Genomic DNA, 6,094 nt, shown 5'->3' with positions numbered 1-6,094 from the left:
CCAGTGCTCCATGTGGAATTTAAGAAACAAAACATATGATCATAGGGGAAGGGAGACAAAAACAAAATAAGATGAAATCATAGAGGGAGACAAAACATAAGATACTCTTAACCATAGGAAACACCCGAGGATTGCTGGAGGGGAGGTGGGTGGGAAGATGGAGTAATAGGTGATGGGCATTAAGGAGGGCACGTGATGTAATGAGCACTGGGTGTTATATGCAACTGATGAATCACTGACTTCTACCTCTGAAACTAATAATACACTGTATGTTAATAAATTGAATTGAAATTTTTTAAAAAGAAATATATATTCTATAATCCCTTGAAAGTAAGATGGGAATGGAACACTGGAAACTTCCAAAACTTCCAGTATTCCAAAGGCAATACTACAAACTCTCACCCTGACCACCGAGTACTGGAAAATGAAAACTGAAAAATGAAAAATAAAATAAAAATGGAAAATGAAAGACAGTCATAGATAAGCCATACATTCACAGATTGACAATTCCAGATTTCACAAGGCTAGTACACCCGACAAAGCTAGTCTCTAGACCCTGGGTGGGAAGCTTTTCTTTCAAATTTGGAAAAATAAAAAATAAAAGGAAATCTCCTTGTTGGCTCTAAGCTCTTGGGTAAAATCGTCAAACATGCTTTAAGACCACAAGCTCTTTTCTCCTAAAGCCAAAAAGTAATCACCCCTCAGTGAGTAATAATTTTTCCCTCTAATCAGCAGAGTTTAATTATAGCAACTAACTCAAACACTCAGGCTTTTATTAAATTATTGATTCAAAAACCTATGACTTGGGACACCTAGGTGGCTCAGTCAGTTAAGCATCTGCCTTCAGCTCAGGTCATGATCCTGGGGTCCTGAGATCCAGTCCCACATCAGGCTTCTTGTTCAGCAGGGTGTCTGCTCCTCCCTCTACCTGCTGCTCCCTCTGCTTGTGCATTCTCTCTCTGACAAATGAATAAATAAAATCTTTTTTAAAAAATCTGTGACTCAATAGCTAGATTTTCAAGATTTATTCAAAACGTGTAATTTTCCACCATCACAAATCACCAAGAATTCAAAAATATTGATGACCTTTAACAAAGGTGTGACAGGGAGCACCTGAGTGGCTCAGTGGGTTAAAAGCATCTGCCTTTGGCTCAGGTCATGATCCCAGGGTCCTGGGATGGAGCCCCGAGTTGGGCTGGGAGCCTGCTTCCCGCCCGTCCCCCCTACCGCGTGCCTCTGCCTACTTGTGATCTCTGTCTGTCAAATAAATAAATAAAAGCTTAAAAAAAAAAAGGTGCAACAGAACTATATTATTACCAAACATAGAACATTTTTCATGAACTAAGAGTCAGAACTTAACTTTTCATGGCCACAATCCATGAAATTCAGCTTACCTGGTCCTCTCTCGCAGATATGAAGGCCAACTCGCTAGTTAGAAAGAGTAAGTTTTGTCTCCCAAAAGTGAATAAGGGGAAAAAAAAAAAGAAGCAGCTACAACTGCAGAGGTTGATGCAATTTTTAAAAAACACAAACAAGGCTGGTGGCCATTTTGTGACGTAGCGAAGGAGATGGCCCACTGCGTGACCTTGATTCAGCTATCCATTTCCTGTGACCACCTCATTGACAAGGACATTGGCTCCAAGTCTGACCCATTCTGCATCCTTTTACAGGATGTGGGAAAGGGAAGCTGGACTGAGCTTGGCCAACTGAGCGAGTACGGAACTGTTCAAGCCCCAAGTTCTCCAAGACTGCAGCTTGAGTACCACTTTGAAACAATCCAGAAGCTCCGATTTGGTATTTATGACATAGACATAATGAGCTGGGGAATGACTTCCTAGGAGGGGCTGAGTGTTCCCTAGAAGAAGTATCCACTCAGAATATGAAGGATAGTCGTATAGTGACCATGGAGGTGGAGGCCAAAAACCTAGATAAGGACTTCCTGGAGAAATTGGATCCATTCTTGGAGTTCTTCCATCAGGGTGATGGGAAACGGCACCTGGCATACAGATCTGAGGTAATCAAGAACAACTTGAATCCTACATGGAAACACTTCTCTGTTTCCCTTCAGCATTTCTGTGGGGGACATCCCAGCACACCCATCCAGGTGCAATGCTCAGATTATGACAGTGATGGTTCACATGATCTTATTGGTACCTTCTACACCAGCTTGGCCCAGCTGCAAGCAGTCCCCACTGAGTTTGACTGGATCCACCCTGAGAAAAAGCAGAAAAAGAAAATCTGCAAGAACACTGTGACTGTTTGTGTCAAGATTTGCCAGGTAGAAACACAGTATTCGTTCCTGGACTACGTGATGCGAGGCTGTCAAATTAACTTCACTGTAGACATTGACTTCACGGGCTCCAATGGAGATCCTTCCTCCTCCAACTCCCTGTACTACCTGAGCCCAGCAGGGGTCAATGAGTACCTGACAGCACTGTGGAGTGTGGGCAGCATAATTCAGGACTATGATTCAGACAAGCTATCCCAGCATTTGGATTTGGGGCCCAGGTACCCTCTGATTAACAGGTATCCCATGAATTTGCCTTGAACTTTGACTGCAATAACCCCTACTGCACAGGCTTCCAGGGCATTGTGGATGCTTACCACCAAGCTCTGCCCCAAGTTCACCTCTATAGCACCACCAACTTTGTAGCCATCATCAACCATTGGCTAGGTTGGCAACCCAGGCTGCATATCAGAGGACTGCCTTGCAATACTTCGTGCTATTGCTGCTGACTAATGGTGCTGTGACAGATGTGGAGGCCACATGTGAGGCTGTGGTGCATGCCTCTCACCTGCCCATGTCAGTGATCATCGTAGGTGTGGGTGGTGCTGACTTCGAGGCCATGGAGCAGCTGGATGCTGATGGTGGACCCTTGCATGCATGCTCTGGAGTGGCAGCTGCCTGTGACATAGGGCAGTTTGTGTCCTACCACCACTTCCAGAATTCCCCCATTGGGAGTCACTGGCACAGACTGTGCTTGCAGAAGTACCCACACAACTCGTCTCCTACTTCAAGGCCCAAGGTTGGGCCCCATTAAAGCCACTTCCACCCCCAGTCAAGAGCCCTGCACATGCTCCTCAGGCTTAGATTCTCTTAGAGGATGGGCTATGGCTAGTTCTCAGCCTTGTGCCCCCTAGGTCTCTGTGGGCATGGTTCAATCCTGCACACATTCCCCAGTGCTACACTTTACATTTTATACTTTTATATTTGCTCCTGCTGTTACTCTTGACCCCTTCTGCTTGCCCCTGGAGTCCTTTATTTAATAGAGGTCAGTGAAAGTCAAAACAAAAACAAAACACCGGATAGAAGTCAACTTGAACAGAGGAAGCCACAAATGCTTTGAGCAATGGACAGTGTGTATCATTTCTTCATTCCATTATCAGACATTTATTATGTGCCTACTGTATGCCAAGCTCACTGGTAAGCTAAGTAGGATTAACCATACCGTAATTTCAGGCCGTCCAAGAAACCATCACGCAAGCAACCCATATAGTACCAGTTACAAGGCTGATTCCTTTTTTTGCTTTTTAAAATTTATTTTATTTTTTTAAAAGATTTTATTTGTTTGTCTGAGAGAAAGAAAGAGCATACAAGGAAAGGGAGGGAAAAGCAGGGTCCTTGCTGAGCCAGGAGGCCGACGCAGGACTCGATTCCGGACCCTGGGGTCATGAACTGAGCTGAAGGCAGATGATTAGCCAACTGAACTACCCAGCATCCTGCACGTCTGATTTCTAATAACTGGTCCCCCTCTATGAAAAAGGAATTCCTTCTGCTAGCAAGTGACTCATAAAATAGGTCCTCCCCCTCCCCAATACCTCAGGTGATAAAATTTACTTCAAAACTTCTATGGCTTAGATTTTTTTTCAGGAACAAATTAAAGACCTAAACCAGTTATTTTTGTATTAGGTTTTTTAAAAAGCTGAATGAAATGTAGCAATATTTCTCTCTATCTATCTCACTTCTACATGCAGATTCTTAGTTTGCATACAATTACCAACATAAGTCATTTGACCCTATCTTCTAAAATATGCTTTGATATAAAAAGAGAGAGCACAAAAATAGTGGAGAGATGGGGTTAGGTATACAGCACACTGCTCAGGGAGCTCTTTTATTTTATTTTTTTTTTAAGATTTTATTTATTTATTTGACAGAGAGAGATCACAGTAGACAGAGAGGCAGGTAGAGAGAGAGAGAGAGGGAAGCAGACTCCCTGCTGAGCAGAGAGCCCGATTCGGGACTCGATCCCAGAACCCTGAGATCATGACCTGAGCCGAAGGCAGCGGCTTAACCCACTGAGTCACCCAGGTGCCCCAACAGGGAGCTCTTTTAATTCAATTTTGTTACCGAAGCTTGGAATCTAAAATGTGAGTATGGGAGGAGATAGGATTCATAGCCGTCATATTGTACCAAGCTCACCCTCCCCAGCATTAACATAATCACAGGAGTGGTAAAGCCATAGAAAAACGCTTCCTATTCTCAAAAGCTTCATTCATCCTGGCATCTCAACAAAACCCAGTATATATTTGGTTCCCTTTTATAAAAACAATATAATGCTTTTGGCCACAAGTCGATAAAAGACCATGGAGGACAACGTTAAGTGTTGATTTTCATTTCCATCTCAACAACCATCATTTCTATCACCTTTATTCAGACATCGATTACCTGCTCTGTTCCCTCTGCCCTTCAAGTAAGAAAAGCAATTCCCTGGAGGAAACTGAAGGAAAAGAAAAACTGATAGAGTATTTGGAAAAAGAGGTTAAAATGGGTGAATTGAAGGCTCATGTCCCCTCAACCCCAAAACAATCAGGTTAACTCAGAAAATCTGCCCTTCAGGGGCGCCTGGCGCCTGGGTGGCTCAGTGGGTTAAAGCCTCTGCCTTCTGCTCAGGTCATGATCCCAGGGTCCTGGGATGGAGCCCAGCATCGGGCTGTCTGCTCCGCGGAGAGCCTGCTTCCTCCTCTCTCTCTCTCTGCCTGCCTCTCTGCCTACTTGTGATCTCTGTCTGTCCAAATAAATAAATAAAATCTTTTAAAAAAAAAAATCTGCCCTTCATTTAAAATCTGTGGCAGAATAGAACAAGGCAGTTTTGCCACAAAGTTTGCATGACTTGACTTCCAGGCCATTTGGTATGTTAAAACCAGTAGAAAAGAGACTAAAACAAAAATAAATAAAAATGTTAATAAATGATTGTGTTTTAGGAGAAACTTTGTTCAATTTCATAAAACCTCTCACTTCAGTAATTATTACCATAGCTAACATTTAGTGCTGGAAAATACCAGGCACTATATCAAGCCCTTCACAAAGTTCATATTTAATTCTCCCAAAGGTCCTATGAAGAACGTACTTTTATTCTCCCCATTTTCTAGATGAGCAGATTGGGATACACAGAAGTGAGGAAACTTGCACAAAGTCAAGAAGCTAGTAAGTTATAAAGATGAACATGCTATTGGGGATTTTTATTGGGGATGGAGAAATTTCCACCCAGAATCATCCTACCTAAAAGGACAATAGCACTACCCCTGGGGAAATATACCAGTAGAGCCAGGAGAGAAATGAGGTCTGTATCTCAAGATCGACTATTTCTCCTCCATTCCCCACCCCCTTGACTATCGCCTCCGTCTCTATTCCAAAGGGCTAGGTCTGATGGAAAGTGAAACGGCAGTTTATAAACTCCTGCCCCATATCCCCCAGGCTTCAGGTTAAAACCATGGTTTGGATGAGGTAGGAGATTAGATTTAAACTGAGTCTGAGATTGACTTTTTAAACCAAAATGGACTGAAATTTTTATAACTTAAGGAAGGCAGAACATTGTGGAACCTGCCAAAGATGTTAAAGTGTGGGAAAATGGAAATTCACTTGAACATTATAGAAATCAATAATTGGAGGGGCACCTGTGTGGCTCAGTCAGGTAAGCCTCCAACTCTTGGTTTTGGCTCAGATCATGATCTTGTGGTCATGGGATTGAGTCCCACACTCAGTGCAGAGTCTGCTTCAGATTCTTTCTCCCTCCCCCTCTGCCTCCCTGCTCAGTCTCTCCCTCTCTCTCTCTCTCTCCCTCTCTGAAGTAAATAAATAAAATCTTTTTTAAAA

At 43.1% G+C, this 6,094-nt stretch overlaps 1 pseudogene; it reads left to right on the top strand.

The window, feature by feature from the left end:
- The first annotated feature begins 1,568 nt into the window (after positions 1 to 1,568).
- Positions 1,569 to 3,207, top strand: LOC131819199 (copine-1-like; annotated as a pseudogene).
- The last annotated feature ends 2,887 nt before the right edge of the window (positions 3,208 to 6,094 follow it).

Source organism: Mustela lutreola, chromosome 1, assembly GCF_030435805.1.
Source record: "Mustela lutreola isolate mMusLut2 chromosome 1, mMusLut2.pri, whole genome shotgun sequence".
In the NCBI taxonomy this organism is placed as follows: Eukaryota; Metazoa; Chordata; class Mammalia; order Carnivora; family Mustelidae; genus Mustela; species Mustela lutreola.
Note: the sequence above shows the minus strand (reverse complement) of the source record. Positions and strands in the feature narration are given on the sequence as shown.